Raw genomic sequence first — 20,103 nt, 5'->3', positions numbered from 1 at the left:
TAATACAATCATCTTCTTTTTCCACATCCGCTTCTATGTGGAGCGTGTGGACATCACCAGATGCCTCCAGGATACCGTAAAAAGGGGGAACTCGGGTTAAGGCTCTCCTGAGACATCTGCAGCGCCTGTCCGAGCCGGGTCCACCGCCGCACCCTCAGTTTTAAGAGGCTGCTGCGTCCGTTCTAATATAATCGAGTCTTGCAAAAAAATATTACCAGTTTAAAATATTACGGTAAGGGGATCACGGGTTTTTTTCTACTTTTCAGAGAATTGCGAAACTAAAAAGGATTTTTGTTACAATAATAATTAACCAACAAAGTGAACATGAATATCCACGCTGGAAAGGAAAATGTTACCAAGCGACAGGAAACAACTCTACAGAAGAGCCATTGAATGACCCATTTTGAATCAGTCACGCCAAAATAATATGTAAGTATGAGATTTTAATATTAATAAAAAAAATGAAATAAAACTTTTATTGTCTCTTCTGTATAGTCGCTACGTGTTGCTTATTACCTTTGTCCCTTCCAGCATCTATATATTTTATTTATTAATACACAAAATACATTAAAGCGCACTTATTAATTTCAATTTTCCAACTTGTTTGAAAATTCCGTGTTAAGTCGGGAGACAAAACACAGTATAAATGGGTCGATATTTCTTTATAACTGTCCGCGGCGTGCGAGTTACAAGAATTTATGAAACACAAACACCGAGAAAGTAACCTGAACACAATAAAAGCAAGAGATGATCTAGATTCTCGTGATATTTATTTTAAATTTTATTTGTTCTAAAAATTTATTTTAATGTGCCAATATGTCTTCTTGGTCATACTGATCATCGTGGTTTCGGATGTGACAGGGTTTAAAGAACACTCTGTATAGAAAACTATAATTGGCCTTTAATGTTGGTTTCTCCGTAAATATTGTGTTTTAATAAATAAATAAGTTATTTTTCATTGTTTGTAAACCAAATAAATGAATAACAGCTAGCACGCAGCATATAGCGATCTAATCTGGGAAAACCATCAATTTTCTGGGGCAAAAAATGAGATAGAAAAACTCTCGTCTAAAAAGAAGCTCTTCCCTCCCCTAAATAATGTTATCGGCTTTAGCGTCAACAATAGCATTCAACACGCTATTCTATCTTTAGCAAAATAATTTAAAAGTTGCATTAATTTTATCAGCTGGTGGTGGGTGGTGGGTGGCGACTGTAGCGAGTCGCCAGCTTCTGCCGGTCGCTGCCGGCGCCAGCCGCCAGTTCGCTGGATCAACTTCTTCGAGTGGTCGTGTGTCGCCGGTCGCGGTCGCTCTAACGAACTTACGAATTACGAATATAAAACTAAAATAACAAACCGATTATACAAAGTAGTGGGCGTCCTCGCCGAGTTGTGCGCCTGCCACACATTTATATTATTACCTGCTCGTAACATTTCATTCAGTTCAGTTATTATTTCATCTTCAGTAAATTTGTGTGCGGTCTATTATTATTGTTCAGCGTTCATTCTCGTGACAAGTTGGTGTGTGATTTCTCCCGCAGAAGCCGCACAGCAGTTTTTGTAAGTTTTATTCACGTATTTGTCCGTGAGTCTGGTTCCGCTAGAATTTACATAATGTCTATTTTATATTTCAACTAGTACCTATTCGATGTTTTTTCCTATCTGAAATTGTGTAGAATCTGCACGCCGCGAACACGCTGCTTACACCTGTTCCCAGGACTAGAACATTTTTATATTTTTTGTCACAAATATGAATCCGAAAATCATCTTCCCGCAAATTTATTATTTAAAAAGTCTTTTTTTGCCATGCTATTGTGTTTTTTGATTGCCTTCAAAAACATAACCACTTCGGTAATATTAGATTGTTTAAATATGATAATAAATAATTGTACTGCACGGACACGGCTGTAGTCTGATAATAAGTTTAAAAAAACCTTACGATTTTCCATATGTAACACGCCGTTCTTTCAAAATCGCACCAATATAAAAATAAAGTAAAAAACAGACATTTTTCAATGTACAATTTCTGTTTCGGCGGGCAGATCACGCGTCTTATATCATTCCGACTGAACTTAGTACCACCTTAGTACAGTGGGTAGGTACACTAGGTACCCACTACCTACTAACTACTGAAGTACTCGTAATAGGCGAGGTATTTAAGTACCTATTTTTTTGTCATATATATATTATGGTAGTGCTTTTGTGTACTAAACGCGACGTATCTCGAACATCTGTCACACGAACGTAAGGTGATAAGTCTTACGCTTCGGGGATAGTATTCTGAAAGAGAGCATGGAGAACGCTTTTATAGCGCGTATTTACGTACTAAATGCGTTCTCTGCGCTCGCGAAAGCATTCAGAATAGCAGCGCAGGTGTCAGTCCAGGGCCGCTATTACAATGGGAAGTTAACAGAGTTGTCTTCGATTGTATACAGAGTAAAGTCGTTTTTCTTTATGAAAATGTGTAATTTTAATATGTTTTAAAAGCTATAAAAACAATTAATCGTCTTTAATATTTCATGCAGAAAATTAGATTTAACTAATAGACAATGGAAGTTCCGGGGCCTATATTGCGGAGTCTGGACCGTCTGGAGGTCTGGACCTCGCCCACCTCACCGATAGAGGCTGACTTATCTCCGATCGTTCTTAGAAAATGAGAATCGAGTGGGGCTCGAACATGGGGCGGAACCGCGGCGGATCTTATTGTCAGAAGTGCAAAACTGATAATTTATTTTATTATATATAACTGTATTTTGTGAAGCACTTGAATCAAAATGAATATTGAAACTTACTAAATAGTAATCGTATACCTACCCACCTACAGATAATGTAATGTGGGTGGCGTCAGTGGCGCGCATTCCGCATAGGCAAATAAGCGGTGCCTACTGCCTACTGCCTACTGCCTACCTTGGCGGATTACCATTGCCACAGTTATTGAAGAAATTTACGAAATTCGCGCGAGGAGCTACCTTATGTATTTTATGGTCGGTAATATAAATTGCCCAGTGTCAATTTTGCGAAGAAGATATGGAAATAGAAAGCTGATGTAAGAAATGTGTTAACCTAGTGAAAAATAAGCATTGTTATATTTTCATAATTTAAGCGAAGAATTGATAGTAAAGTCAGATATAAAATGTAGGTACCCACGTAGGATTTATGTAAACAAAATACTGCTGAGGTTCGATAAATTAATGACTAGCGTATTGTGTTTACCTTTTTATCAATATTAGTATTAAAACTATTTGCAATGACAGCGGCTAAAATAGGAAAGTAAATTTACCAACGCCACTAAAAACAAAAAACTTGTCATGTGAGAAAATCTTTCGGAGCCGTCAAAGATTTTAATATAAACGTGAGGTAGGGCTAGAAATGTAAGGCGGTAAAATTACCGCGGTATTTTACGGGAATTTTACCAGATTTTGGTCAAATACGGTATTTTCCGGTAAGAATCGAATTTGACGTACTTATTTTTATTTTTCAAAGATATAACAAATACGAGTAGCTTTGTTCTAGAACACTTTACATGACTGCGAAAACCAGGTTTAGATCCATCGGGTGGTTGTCGAGATTTATTACAAGTATGGGACGTTCAAGGTCATTCTGTGTGTACTTTTTTTATAAAAAGGTTATTATGTTTTGAAACTTAACGGGATCGGTTGACATAGGGTCCTTGGTAAAATCTCAAGTTTGTGACCTTGAACGACCACCGCGCATGCTGCGATTTTGAAAAAATGTTGCTACAATTAAATTTTTTGTGTATAATTACATCCCTGTAGATTTTATAGGAAAATATATACAAAAGTCTGAGAAAATAAAATTGACTTAAAAATCGTAACAATATTTTTTTTCTTTCGACCAATATTTTCCAAGATACACGTTTGACTTCAAATACATTTTATCAAAATAGCGGAAAAGCGGTATTTGCACTAACTTTTTACTAATTATTTGATAGTTGACCTACCAAAAGATCATTAAATTTACAAATATACAGGTGGCAGGTATTACTACTTCAGGTTAGCCTGCTTAACAAGCCATCAAGTTCTCGACGTCTAACACCTTCGCTGCTAATTTAGTTGGTAGTTCATGTCACAACTGCGAGATTCGAACCTGACTTGTGAAGATGCACAGGAGCTGGCATCTGACCGAGATGCCTGGAGGATCTTTGTGAACACCATATACTCCAACTAGGTAGCGGACATGGAATGATGATGATGACTTTTGGTAGGTCAACTATCAAATAATTAGTAAAAAGTTAGTGCAAATACCGCTTTTCCACTATTTTGATAAAATGTATTTGATGTTCAAGCGTGTAATATTAGTCCAAAAAAAAAAAAAACGATTTTTAAGTAAATTTTATTTTCTCAGACTTTTGTATATTTTTTTTCTATAAAATCTACAGGGATGTAATTATACACAAAAAGCTGATTTTAAGCACCATTTTTCAAAATCACGGCATGAGCGGTGGTCGTTCAAGGCCACAAACTTAAGGTTTTACTAAGGACCATATGTTCACCGATCCTGTTAAGTTTCAAAACATAATAATCTTTTTTGTAAAAAAAGTGGAAAAGTACATACAGAATGACCTTGAACGTCCCATACTTATAATAAATCTCGACAACCACCCGATGGATCTAAACCTGGTTTTCGCAGTCATGTAAAGTGCCCTTAAACAAATCTACTCGTATTTGTTATATCTTTGAAAAATAAAAATAAGTACGTCAAATTCGATTCTTACCGGAAAATACCGTAAATTACGGTATTTTACCGCGCCTTTTGGTAAAATTTCGTAATTTTACATTCATGGGTAGGGCACATGGCACACTCGGCCTGTAACGTGGCTAAAATAAAGCGATTACTGACCCATTATAATCGTGTACAAAGCCTCCTTGAAGGAAAAGAAGCGAGGTAATATGCCCAGTGCGTACTCCGAGTGAAGACCCCACCCCGTGCACGCCGCCGCGCCGAGTGGCGTGTCTTATCGATATCGCTTATACGTAAGTATTATTTACATTATGTATAAGCGATACGAGACTATAAATATTATCCATTTTTTATGTAGTCACTTAAATATAATTTGACTTTGAACGCACGTTTTTTTTTAATACAAATTATCCACACGCACAGAAACAACCATCTTAAATGTCATGTTTTTTGAGCCTCGGATATCCCTTTTTCATTTTGAACGCCCGCCGCACTAAACTGTTATTTTTTAAACGTCTTCACCAAACAGCTTAATTTGTGAAACGGTAACTGTTTTGCTATTTTTATCAAAATACCGAAATGCCCGTCTCTACTCTACTAGAGCAGCACTAGGTATAGGAATGAAGCATTGTCGTGTCCCTGTCGTTTAATTTATTTACTAAATTGTTTCTTAAGCTAGGGTTTCCTAGGACAGCGGTGCCCGTATTTTAACGGCCGTAGTGAACGGTGATGCAGTGGACAGCCGTCGTAAAGGTGATTAGAGAGTGGTTTCCTAGGAAAACGGTGTTAAATGGTGTTGATAACACCGTTTTCCTAGAAAATCACACTCTAGTCACCTTTACGACGGCTGTCCACTGCATCACCGTTCACTACGGCCGTAAAAATACGGGCACCGCTGTCCTAGGAAACCCTAGCTTTATGGAAACTAGGACCACCTGACACCCTTAAAAGCGCCCAGTTTTATCTGCCGCCTTCGGACGTACGGTATACAAATACAATAAATGTTTTTGAAAAACGGAAAAGTTACAACGGCACAGAAAATTTTTATATTTTATACTCCCGAGATCGGGATTTCAGACTGGTCTGATAACATCTATCGGGACCCGGGACTTGTCAGCATTTTTACCCATATCGAAAACACTCGCCCAGGGTTCCCGTTCTACTTCGCGCACTAAAAATATCAATACCCTTAATTCTGTTCCCTAGTTCGCCCGCACCTAGAGTATTCCTCTGTTATCTGCTCTCCGTATTATGGTGTTCACATCAAAAATATTGAATCGGTTCAACATCGATATTTGAGAAAGATAAGCTGGAGGTTGGGCTTATCCAGAGACCAATATACGTATAATGAGTTAGTAACTAGCTTAAACATATCTTCTCTTCGAGACCGTCGCAATAAATCTGACCTAGTCCTTTTATAAATTCTCAACTCGGTATTTGATGCGCCTAAACTGCTGACATAACAACAATAAAATTAAATATCCCAACTAGAAACCACAGACAAAACTTACTCTTTCATACCGATAACCATAGAACTAACTATGGTTTTCATTCCCCTATGCCCAGAATTCTTAGGTCTGCCGACAAACGTACCAGTCTCGATTTCTTTGATAACAAGTTGCTTCTTTCAAACGATCACTGAATCAAATTCAATTATAAACACCTCTCTCCCGCTTCCACCCCCACCGAGTCTACCATATACCATTGTTCTTTCTACTTTCCTTTATAATAATTTTCTATGCATAAATATGTCCTTAAAAATGCCCTATGGGCGTATATATAAATAAATATATAACTACAGAAAGAAGAATGTATTCGGTTAGGTATTCAATATCCTTCACTCATCAAACTTGATATTTTTTGTTGCCTAATCCTAAAACGTAAATAAAATCAATAAATAATTAAAGGCTCGATTCAATTTTTATTTTTCAGTTTCAAAATTATTATCCCGGAAATACGAGTAGGTAGTATGCGAGGTCGCGTCTAACAATATATTTTTATTCGCGAGAACGTGTTTTTTTAGTACAAAATAAGAAATATTGTCGAGTTATAATAAATTATAAGTTACGCGTATTAATTTAACATTACAACATTTGACAGTAATAATACCTTTATAGACAATAAATCACTCGGCAAATTATTCCAATCTCGCGAAAACAGAATCCCGATAGAATCTTGTAGGATACGAAATTGAAGGAATATTATAATTATTATCTACGCTTTATCAATTTATCGCTTGATTGAATAGAGAAAATCCTGTCTAGTTAGAGAGTTTAGGTGTGAAGTGAGCCTATGAGACGGGAATCAACATGCTGAAGGGTCAGAACCGGCGTTCTGACTCGATGACTGTGCTACTCTCCAGGCGCGTGCGGTGAATATTATCAGTAGGATGCTGACAAAAAATAATCGTGTCTTTACTTTTAGTAGATATAGGTAAATATCTAATTAAAATCAATTTAGCATAGAATCACTTTTACAAAGTAAGTAAGTAAATCTTTACAGAGCCGTTTATGAAGTAAACAACCGTATGTATAAGGAGATATCGGTGGGTAATTACCAGGCATCCGATACTCGGTAACTCTAACTCCGGCCCCGCAGTGATGTCATTTTTCAGTAAACAGAATGTACTAAATATTTGTAAAGCCAATTTCCATTCAATGTTCTTTTCATATTGTCAAACGCCGACGCCGACGTACGACAAACTTCGTCGTGTCATTCCTTCCTTCCATCGAACAAATAATTCAAGGACATTTCACGCACAAAAGATCATAAATATTATTCCGTGTATTCAAAGTCTTATAATATGTAATTTACAAACACGCTGTGCCTAAACATCGCGTAAAATCATTATAAAAGAAGAACACGCGAGAGTTCGTTATCTTTTCCATACCGACAGCTTCCGAACTAATCTTTAAAGCTCTCGATTGATTAATCCTAGTGGCGTATCATTTAATGATATCACATACGCGATTATAAATAACTGTAATTAAATAATAAATAATATCGAATCTCAATTCACTCACTACTGTACTGCCTCCTGCCTCCTCCCCCCGGCCTGTTGTGGTGTAAACATATATGTCGTATTAATTATAGATCGGGATAATCTAACACCGGATCATATACCGACAGCGCCTTTCGCAATAGGTTTTGGTATCTAAAACATAAGATAATATTAACGTGAGATTGCATCGATCAGATTGTATTTATTGTGGGTGACGCGGCACATTGAGCAATTACTTCTGGCGCTGTTCCAAAATATTATGCGCGCATTGTGTTGTTACGTTTTTAATATTTATTTATTCGTTACATTTTTGTCAGTGGCGCGGGGCCCGCCTCCTGCCTCCTGCCTCCTCCGGAATCTGTCTCCATTCCTCCCTGCACCGGCACGTCCGGCACCCCGCCGCCGCCGCCGGGCCGGTTGCCCTCATCCAGCTGTCTTTATTTCGGCCCGCCTCCGCTTCGCCAGCCTCCCGGAGTGGTATTAAGAGGATACGATCATCATTCGTTCCGCGGACACGGCCCAACCATCGTAATATCCTTATTTTTCCGAAACTTCTTCTTCTCGGTTGAGATCGATTAATTTGGTATCAGCTAAAAGCTAACTCCTGAGGCTTTGAGTTCAGCTGTTCTTCCCTCTCCTTGGTGGTCTTCCGGGCAGACGGCAAACGGCCGGGATTTCGTGAGCAATGGTATAGGGGATTTTAGAGCTGTCGATTAATGGAATTATTGACGTAATCTCTCCATAATCTATTTACTATGCAATGGGTATCGCAAATCCGTCTAACTTCTTGACTCTGGATTCTGCCTCTTTGGGTTTCCCTGCGATTGCCTTTAGTACTTTCATATCTGACGTTCTGAGCAGTTATTTGGTTTTTCTATTTAGTTTTTCTATTTACTTTTTCTACTTGGTTTTTCGTATTTTTTATTTTCTCTCTATCTATCCTCGCCTCTGTTGTATATACACCATGATTTGGTCCGACACACGTTTTGTATATCCAAATTATGTTTCCAATAATCATGTGTTTATTGTACTATACGACATTTCTTGGGCATCCAGATGTTTACTAACTGAGATGGATATGTTCTCATCATCACTATGGCAGCATCATCTGCATGGCATGTGATGTTAATGACCTTATCTCCCTTAGTAGATTCACTACTTTTTTATTCTTAAAGGCGTTTTTTTTGTGTATATATTTTTTCTGCTTGTGTAAGAAAAGGTTTTAGGCGTATATATTGTTTTTGTATATTTAGTTATAAAGGTGCTAAACTTGCTTTGTTGTTCTCAATATGTGTTATTTTCTAAATGCTAATATTATTTATGTCCCGAATTGAGTTCTTGTAACTCCTGGGAATGTAATTCAACGTATTATACTTGTAAAATACTTTGTGTTATATGATTTATAAATTTAAATTTAAAAAAAAATATTATACAATGTTGCGTTCGCCAAACCTTCTTTCGAATACTCATAATTTATTATGTTAATCTCTTTCGATCATTTTAATACCTTACCCGTATTGTTGTTTCCAGCATTGTGTAGTTATATGACTTCAAGGGCTATGTATAGCGTGTGAGCTCGCCAATATATGACAGTAAAAATTTTATTGTCTTTGAATTTCCTAGAGTTTTAACCATCGAAAAAAAAGAAGATTGCAAATAAAATCAACAGACAATGGAAATTTGATGTGTATTATTTTAATAGATTGTTTATAAAAGAAAAATACATAGAGAAATATGCATTTTTATTTTTTGTAATAAAAACAGTCTAGTAAATTCGAATAAATAAAAATACGCTTTATATTAACAATATTAATTAAAATGCAAAAATAACATTGAATACTTGAAAAATAAATATTACTGAGTGTTACAAACATAATTTAAAAAACGGATAGCGATTAAAAGTAAAAACTATCTTTAGTTTAATTCTTATAGCGATAAATACATAACATTATAAAACAGGAGTTATACAAATACAAAAATAATATTGTTACTAGGCGGCTACCTACACGGTTAAATTTCGAAACACCACGCAATTTCTTATCTCGGCTACGCTATGTAAAATGAAAAAAATATTTAAATTAATAATTTCATCACGTCATGAAGTCGCCCCTGGGTAGCGCCTGCTAACGTCAATCAACAAAAACATCCTCGTTTTAATTACAATATTTCGGCTACGCCATAAATCTCTTTTTTTAAATAATTTCTCACGTCAACAAAGTCGCCCCTGGGTAGCGCCTGCTAACGTCAATCAACAAAAACATCCTCGTTTTAATTACAATATTTCGGCTACGCCATAAATCTCTTTTTTTAAATAATTTCTCACGTCACAAAGTCGCCCCTGGGTAGCGCCTGCTAACGTCAATCAACAAAAACATCCTCGTTTTAATTACAATATTTCGGCTACGCCATGAATCTCTTTTTTAAAATAATTTCTTACGTCACAAAGTCGTCCCTGGGTAGCGCCTGCTAACGTCAATCAACAAAAATATCCTCGTTTTTATAACAGTATTTCGGCTACGCCATGAATTTCTTATAAAAAATGTCAAAACGTCACAAAGCCATTCTCTGAGTGTCGCTACTGACATCATTTACAAAAACATAATTATTTGTGCTTTTTTCAGGTACGCAACATTTTTTTTAAATACACCTACCTAACCGATAAAATACTATTAGTAATTAAACCAAGGTGTGCTTTAAAGTTCCGTATGGCCAAATAATATTATTTATTATTAGAATATTATTGACATGTAGTTCAAGCATTGCTGCATTCACGTTGCTTTACTTCTGAGAGCTTAACTGCTATGTTTTTCTATGGTTATGTTAATGTCATCTGTCATGTATTGGCGAGCTCACAGGCTATACATACGCCGACTTCAAAAATGTACTTCCTTCTTAAAGTTTCGCATTTCTGTCGATGACAGAGCGTTTCATCCCATAGGGCCTGCAATCGCGAACGCGGATTCACAGAATTTAGTACGCTGATTGCGTACTGACACTCGCGACTCGTGACCTCTCCTATTCCTGTAGATGCAGCAGATCGAACGAATCGTAACATGTTACTTTTATTTTCAGCCAATACTCTGGCCAAAAAATAAAATTACCGAAGTACTGCAGAACTTCGGATGTGTTTTACATTTTGTATTCGTCTCGCCCGACTTCATCGGGCACCTTATACGTCCTGTATTTGTATTTACTTACTACATTTGTAACCGTGTTGCTAATTAGTTCTACCTGTTGTCCCGTGCAAGCCTGACGGGGAACTGTCAGTGTGGAATACGAGACAGTGTTGATTATTTACAGTCAGTCTGTAAAATCGAAGTGAATGTGTGAATACATTTACTGCTGTAGGTAGTAAGTAGGCTCTCCTATAATAATAGTGACTCCTGGGTCGATCTATGTACGACGTACGACCTGATTCGATCAGAATTCACGTCCATCGCGTATCCTCTTAAAAGACTTATCTTCAATAATTATCTATGAAGTAAAATCTTATTTTCTGTGTAAGAAAAGGTTAATGTTCGGAAATTTATTTTAGAAACTTGTTAAATTATAAATTACCAAAGCAAATACTCAAAATGTCAAACACATATTCACATTTTCGTACAGGAAATTCGATTGAACTTCAATTGGAGATAACTTTTCTAACTTCCCATTGTAATAATCAGAGACCGGATTATATGCAATTATATATTTACATATGCATTTGCATATTTGGCTTTTTTTATAGGTTTTAGCATATTTTACTAACCGAATTGAACTCCGAATTGCCGGAGCTATTCCCGCATAAACTTAGAGAAACGTTTAAACATACTTTACAAAACAACCCGGCCTTCGAACCTTTATTTATTTACGGACTCGTTTAGTCCATTTAACGAGAGTGAATACGCGTCTTCTTAGTTTTATAGTGCCTATATACAGGTACAGGTACAATTGAAATACAACACGACTGATGAAAATTAAAGCTAGGACAAGAAAAATAGAAACATAATTACCACCCCGAGACAAGATCTGGTCTATCTTAGTGATTGTTTGAATCTATATGGAGAGACTTACACTAAAAATACCCAGACCCTGTCTCGAGTTAATTTATGGCAAATTAATAGTTTTATTAATGGAACGGGTGGAATTTTCCCTAAAACAACATACTTACGCTAATGTTGACATTAATAAAAACGAAGATTGCTTAAATTTGTCATTTTGGCATATTTTAAGCATTTTTCGTGCATCATGCATATTTCAGCCTTTTTATGCTGCATATAATCCGGTCTCTATTATAGTCATAATAACAAAATAACATCCGCAGCCAGCGCGCGGCAGCGGCACGCGACGCGACGCGACGCATCAGTTGCCCCATATTTTATTTAGCTTTGTTTACATCTGAAATGCTTTCAAGTTTAAAAGAACGTGCTATTTTTAGGTTAGGTTAGTGGAGAAATTCTCGCATATTGAAAACGCGCAGGAATGGAGCTGTCATCATCACACGGCACGCATCTTTAGCTAAGATGCAACCGTTTTTCCACGTTCCTACCTAGGTCTAGGTGGAAAATTATCATATTTACGTGTAGAAGTTATGAATTAATACAAACGACGATGAAATTTCTTCGATTTTCACGGTCGTTCAGGTGGACTATCGTCATTGTGCAGTGAATCTCTCTCTCGCGCACTATCTTCCGATGTTTCCGTTTGCATATCGCATTACAGCGTAGGTGTCACATCAACAAGGCGTGGTAAAAATGAGAGCATTTAATTGTACGGCGAGGTTTCTCGTAAATGCGTGAAAAAAAATCAAAATGTTGCAATCGAAATTGATTGCTCCGCAGCATCGCAAGTTTATGCGACCACGAGTTTGCAGTAGCCAATAAATTTTAGTGTCCGGCAACGTATTTTCGATTTCCGATTTTCTGCTTTTAAGAAGCTTATATTTTCTCTTTCAGTGTTGGGATAAGGAGGGATATTCTACGGTGGGCCAATCGGGCATTTACTCTTGCGAAGAGGAAACTACTTAAAACTCTTCAGAAGAAGCCGGCCCGGCCCGTTGACAGTCATCGACAGGCCTTCCGTTCCACTCGAAGAGTGTTCGGCATTTTGCGTCCTACCTTGGTTTATTTTACCCGTGTCCCGCACCGACTCGACCATGTAAGATATTATCTCTCGTATGAGTTCTTTACGAAGTATCACCGATCCGATGTCGCATCGATCCTCGCCCGAACTTCCGCGTCGCGCCTTCGGCGGTTGTCTCTGAAAGCTGAAAAGGGGGTAATGCATCGACAGGTGAGGGACATCTCGAGGTGTTTCATCATCGCCCTGTCGATCTCGGAGATCTCGAAGCGACGCAGGTAGCGCACGAACCCATCGTGACTCGTGAGGATTTGGGTTAACTCAAAACCGACTTTCTGCATTCTCCTGAAATCAGGGGCGTGGTAAATGGTAGGGAAAAATATGTTAGTAATTTATTCGGTAGTTTCATTCAAAAAACGGTCATTCCAGAGTTGAAGGGTCCCGCTTCTTATTTTCATTTTGGCATAGCTGAGCTGAAAATGATAATGAAACGCTCTGCACTATGGTCAATCACAAGTGTACATAAATATGGTGATGGCTCTCTTTACTTTCTGAACAATGGTTGTACCGGTCGGACCATGTAGCGGCGAGTGTCTTCAGGTGAACGCAACTTGCCCTTTGTCGTGTCAAGTGTCTCGGACGGTGGACGCCGGACGGTGGACGGAGGAACAGGGAAGAAGACGAGATAGTAATTTATATTTAGCCGGCGCCCCTCCGCCCGGAATTAGTCCCGTGACACATTCGTGGCTCCTCTTTACTCTTTACCCAGCCGTCGCGTCGTCTTCTAACTTCTAACGCTTCGCTTTGTCAACTGATACGTGTGCGCCGACGTCGAGATACTTCACAAACAATGTAGATGAAAACCTAGAATCAAGTTCTAGAAGTGAGGGTCGCCTATTAACATGCACGGCATGATGATGTTTATATGTTTGCGCAACAATCATGGTGAAGGTGTATAGTATGTTTGCGCAACAATCATGATGAAGGTGTATAGTAGGTTTGCGCAACAATCATGGTGAAGGTGTATAGTATGTTTGCGCCACAATCATGGTGAAGGTATATAGTAGGTTTTGAATGTCGGTCGGTTTGATTGGCATCCCGACGAACAGACGGGTACGTCTCGAAACCGGTAGACTTAGTCGGTAAGTGGTTATATACAAATATTTAGTATCATTTACTTCTATCACATGGTTTGCGAATTTACTAAGCCACCGTGTTCGGTAATAAAATAAAAACTCACTCGCATACAAATATCCAAACTAGCGTAAAAATGGCATTATATAGATATAATAGGTGTGAGTGTGAGTACATGCAAATTACGATATTCGCGTCAGACCTGCTTTGTTCACCAAAAATCCATAAACATCTCTACTAATATGTGCATAATATGTCTGCTTGTTTACGCTACTATAATATATGTATTCGTGGCAGTGAGCAGTGCAGTACTACGGTACTGCTAGTGCGAAAATGAGGAACTTCAGCCCTACGGGAAATTGGATACAAAAAATGTTTTCTTACGCGGGGTAAAAATTAGAGCATTAAATTGTAACCCAAAGTTTCTTGAAAATGTACAGAAAAAATAATAAAAAATATTTTGAAAAAAACGCACTACTTTAAATGACGTCACTGGTTCATGTGAATCAACCTATGATCTGAGAGCTATGGAAGATTTCCGGTCTGCTTGTCGCTTCTGGACCAATGGGAAGAACTGAATGAGAATAAGCGGAAATGAACCTTTGACGTTACACGCGGAGTTATTTCAGAAATACAAAACTTTGAAAAATCGTAGCGCCGATACTGCGATATATAAAAAAAAAAATTAAAAAAATTTGATTTAGTTTAACAGTCTATTAACAAAAAAAAATAATTAAAAAACCACTGAACTTCCTCATTAAATATTTCGTATTGACATATAAAACATAGACAATATGCCCTATAGAGTAAAATATTTTTAAAAGTAGTGACACGTAAACGTACCCACAGTTACTCAGTGATGATTATTTACACCAGGGCTGCATTCAACGAGCATGCATATGCTACCAAAAATTGAAGAATACTCATTTTTGGTACTGTTCCTATAGAACAAATCTTTTGAACTTTTTCAAATATGGTCAATGGTAATTAAACCTTCGGGGTAATTATTATATGAAACGGTACTTTATGATTTTCTCGCTTTATTTATACTTTCAAATATTTTATTTGATTTTTAAATTGTTTTAAAACTCCGCTGAATGTGTTTTATAATTTTCGGGTTTTATTTTTGTTTCTAAATCTTGGGCAAAAAGTAATGTATGTTTTAAAAAAAATATATTAAACCGAGTACCTATTTTTAAATTATAAGTTGTGTTCTCGCAAAAGGCAATTTAGCAGTATATGTTAATAACATAAATAAGCTTGTATTTTAACGTTAGCAATCAACATTAGTCAATGGCGGATCCCGATCAGGTTCTTCCCTTAAATTCCTTATAGTTTCGACCCATTTATTTATTTTTATTCCATTTTTGTTTCTATTCTAAACGTCGCGCCGGCCGTGACGTCGCGGCGGCGGCGGGCGGCGGCGGGCGGCCGAAGAAGGGCACGGGTTAAATGTCATCATTTTTGAGAGCTTAATATGTCGATGATATTTCGTTTATAAAAATAAAACACTTCGTTTTTGGTCGGCCGTATTATTTCTTAACAACAGTTTCGTGTTTTTTGAGAAAATTGATCGACGTTAAATTCCTTACCAATTAAAATGATAATAACGATAACAGCCCAAACTAGATACACTCACACGCGCACACACGCGCATACACTCGCACATGACTCTACTATACTTCGCCGTCTGCGAATTCTAAACCGGTTTTTAATTGCATTTTGTGTAACCTAACTTGGAGATAATGTTAACATTTTATGGTCAGAACTTAGAACTAGAAGTTTAGACAGCGGAGGGGGGGGGGAGGGTGGTGACTTCGAAAACCAGTTTGCCAACCAAAATTTGGATGTCGCGAAAATACTACGCATCTTGTTCATAAACACGTGATAAAGGTAAATCGGGTAATTTTGGATTATCCAATAATAAAAGCGGTCAACGGATATTATATTCATTTATTTAAAATAGCAAATACATTACGAACTAAAATTCGAGACCTACGTATTATAAAAAGAAAAAAAATTCAAAATGGGACTCTCGTGAAAATAGTAGAAGAATCCTGCCCTGGATACCTAGAACAGAACAACATCCGGTAGCCCTTCCGACATGCGTAACCATCGGCAGGTTGGTCCTGTATATCGCGATATGAAACAATCTGCACTAACGCCGTATCGGGAACACGCAAACCGATGCTCATCATAATCTCAGAATTATCGACCATGCCGCGCATATGCGGCCCGCGGTGTAGCGGTAAGCGTACGACTATCTGTGTTCAAGATCTGGAGTTTAATTTCCGTCAACGACGACATGAAATATTTATTTCAAGTGTTTTTTCATTATTGTTTCCCGAAAATCTGTAAATGTTTCGTTTTAATAAAGTTTATCACAGAACGTATTTTCTATTATTATCTTATTGACTCTTTGGTGTATCCATATGACAACTATTTATTTTTTTAGTTCTTTTTTCCCTTTCCTTTTCTTGAAAGTTGTCTATATTTTGTAATTTTATTTTTTATATTCTCTAATTATTAGGTTTTTTCTTGTAAGTATATCTTATTGATGTGCGTAATACCATATTATGTACAAAAATATATGCAAAAGGTAATTAATTTTGCATTATTGTAAAACATATAATTTGACTTAATTAGACCCCTTTTCAATGTTTTGCCAACAGAACATATTGAATTATCGACTATAATAAACGCTAATTTTCGACACTGAACTGAACTGAACTTGTACCGTGAACTTTGGAAAAAAAATCTAGACTGGCAATGTGAGAGGTGGACAGTAGGTAACTTATAATCCTTAAAATATAGCTTGATTAAATTGACAGTTGTCAGCAAAAGTGACGACATAACTTTGTAGTAACATCTAAGGAGTGATTTATATTGACACACGAAAAATCATTCGTAGCTGGTGTGTTAATTTATTTTTTTAATACAATGCTTGACATTTAAATCAACATAAATATATAAAATCAGCCTTAAAAAAAAAAAACAACAATAAACCTAATTATTAACGACGTTCTTACAAGGTTACATCATTTTGCAAAAACGTTAGAGATGGACAAATTGATCAATGTAAATTGATCGAATAAAAAAATTAATTATTTGATGTTGTTCATGAAAAAAAAAAAAAGTCTTATTTTTTGGTGAATAATTGTCTTAAACACGCTTGTTTTTGCGTTTTTATATTAATTTTCTGAAACAGAGTTTCGTGTTTGCATGAAAAAACTGTGAAAAGTGATCAGTAATTTCCCATCACTATTGACATTAGTTTGATAGCTGTCATTTTAATCAAGTTACGAGTATATTTTAAGGACCTAAATGAACATTGTTATTACTAAAGGTGGATTCACACGAGGACAATACAATCGGTGGTATATATACAAGGGACGGTGATCAGTAGTGAGCAGTGAGCAGTGAGGTATAAAGATAGACAAAAACTAAATACTTAAGCCGATAAAAGATATCCATATCCACTAAATGGCGAACGGTCTTCGAGTGGACCGGAGGCCTGCTGACATGTTGACAATCGACTCGTCCCTAGAGCAAAAATGCGCAGAAGCTCCTAAAACAGGCCGCAGCCGAAATATCCTACCGTACATATTATGAACGTAACAACTTTATAAAGTCCTCTTTAGAAGCAAATTTAAACTAATATTATTTTTGAAATCAATCGTCAAATCGTCTATGTAAATTCAATACCGCGTATGATCCTAAAAAATCGAGCAATTCCGCGTATATCCCTAAATCCGATACATAATAACTATCCCTTTGAAGTAATTAATATATATTTATGTTCCTTAGAGGATAAACGAGAAAACATTTTGAAGTTAAAAATGAATAAATAGTCGCAATAAGCTATTTTATACGTTAATAAAACACCGAAGTCCATATTGGTCGTATGTTTTTTTAGGTTTAAATAAAAATCTTAAGTCCATATTGTTTTAATGCGAAAAACATCAGTAGTCCCAAATACGCTATTTTAACATGTTGTATTATCATCAAAAGATTCATTATTTCACATAGAAAGTTCATTATAGGCAGAAATAATCTTATTCGGTTCAAAAGTTATGATGTTTTGAAAAGCTCGCTCAATCTCAAAATCCCGTTTCCCGAACATCTCATTCAATGCGACTACTGTTGTTTGTCCTTAAGGTATAGATGAAATAAAAATGGCCCTCAAAATTTAATATTCGGGTATAATCGTAAGAACGCAAATATTTATTTTTCTTAAAAAATATTTACCTAATCCCTGTGCATTATAACCAAGGTAAAAAAATAATGCCACTCATAGTTGTTATTATATATATTTAGAGAATGCGCCTTTAGAGCAGCATTGGGTCCAGCAGGTAAGTCGAGTAGTCGGAAACGACTCGATGGCGCGTGGGCCGCTCGTCCGCCGTCGGTAGGCGGTGGTCGGCAGTAGTGGGAGGTGGAGATCATACGGTCATACGGTCATACCTTACCTCGATGGGTGACGGTGGGAGCGGAGCTCGCCAACCTTATTTTGTCACAAAGTCTACCTTACTCCGAGACCTTTCATTTACACAATTCATGTATTATTCCCCTAGATTTCAATATTGTCCCATATACTAAATGTGTGTTTGTAATCCGATACGGCGTTATTTACTCCATTGTAAATATAGGAGTGTATAATCATCAGGAGAACTTTTGCTGGATCTGCTAATACAGCTACTGAAGCTCAATCACAAATAACTATCGACGTGCTTAAAAACGTGCTAAGCATTTGAGCGCTTACAATGAACAATAATGATCGTGCTTAAGTTACCGCAGTCATAAGTCAACGCGTGTGTAATCTCTAAGTCAACGTTCGTGTCGATTTGTTATTTGTTTTCCTCGTAAATAAATACAGTTCACTGGTAAAAATTGGCGTTTACTATAAAAAAGTATACAATTTATTGCATTTGCAAAATAGTACGGAGTATTTAATACAAAAAAGGGAAAATCAAATTACAATTACTATGGCGACTGCTTTTCTTGACATTTGGCTTTCCAACCGCCGGCTTAATGCAATAAATATCGTGATAAATAATAAATAAATAAATAAAAATACTAGTTTTGGAATTTTTCTATATTTACACCGGTGAAATTCAAATATGTGATTGCGCAGCAGGATTATGCGTCGCGAAACGTAAATATTTTGACATTTAATATTAGGTGTTCACGGGTGTTCCATTGTGATCGCGAATACGATAAACAACCATGGTGAGAAATTGTTACGACTTCGCTTATTAGCACGTCGATAGTTATTTGTGATTCAGCTACTGGTCTGTAATTTTCAAAAGCTGATTTGCTGCCCTTTTTGTGAATCGGAGTGACTTTTGTCAGCTTCAATTTTTGTGGAAGTAAGCAACTTACTCACGATATTAGCCTCCGGCCTGCAGAATGCGAGTCTTCAGTCCTCGGTCCGCTCGCGCACACCCACACGGGTACCGCGTGGCGCGTACCACACGCACGCACACGCGCACACCTCGTCTTGTGCTTCTGCCTTGTATGGCGATACATTGATACACGGAGATGGAGGTATGGAAGCTGCGATACTCCTATATGAGTATGCGACTTGAATCTAAAAGGGCCAAGTCCTAAATCGCAATAGTACACAAGAATATTTTTTCAGCCGTTTTGAGACGTAATATCGTTGCGGACACCCCCTCGGTAAAGCTAGGGTTTCCTAGGACAGCGGTGCCCGTATTTTAACGGCCGTAGTGAACGGTGTTGCGGTGGATAACCGTCGTAACGGTGACTAGAGAGTGGTTTCCTAAGAAAACGGTGTTATCGACGCCATTTAACACCGTTTCCCTAGAAAACCACTCTCTAGTCGACGTTACGACGGCTATCCACCGCATCACCGTTCACTACGGCCGTTAAGATACGGGCACCGCTGTCCTAGAAAACCCTAGCTTAAGAGAACATTATTTTGAATGTAAAAAAATAAATTTCAAAATTGTAAAATAATATTAAATTCCTACACTATTTAAAAAAAAATTGTTTGTTTTTTTATTTATTTTATTCACAATATATTCATGTAACATTTATTGAGACACAAGTCCCAACTCCGTGGAACCAAAGTCCGGTGTTGAGTTGGGACGAATATAAATATATAATACTTGAACAATCGATATCACCATATACAGGTGTTCTTCAAACCCTGTCAGCCTTAGCACATTTAAAAAATATTTGGAACCAA

At 37.0% G+C, this 20,103-nt stretch overlaps 1 protein-coding gene across 2 annotated transcripts in view; it reads left to right on the top strand.

Annotated features, from left to right (window-relative positions):
* Nucleotides 1-1,208: 1,208 nt before the first annotated feature.
* LOC148284498 (uncharacterized) overlaps nt 1,209-20,103 on the top strand; it is an 83,174-nt gene continuing 64,279 nt past the window's right edge. The window contains exon 1 of one of the 2 annotated variants that reach the window (XM_088239288.1): nt 1,209-1,558. The gene's annotated coding sequence lies outside the window, so the exon portion shown is untranslated. The remainder of the gene's footprint in view (nt 1,559-20,103) is intronic. The other variant, XM_088239295.1, reaches the window with a different exon arrangement.

This window comes from Micrasema longulum, unplaced genomic scaffold, assembly GCF_059751315.1.
Source record: "Micrasema longulum isolate JH-2025_06_02 unplaced genomic scaffold, ASM5975131v1 h1tg000114l, whole genome shotgun sequence".
Lineage (NCBI taxonomy): Eukaryota > Metazoa > Arthropoda > Insecta > Trichoptera > Brachycentridae > Micrasema > Micrasema longulum.
This window is presented reverse-complemented; position numbering and strand designations above follow the sequence as displayed.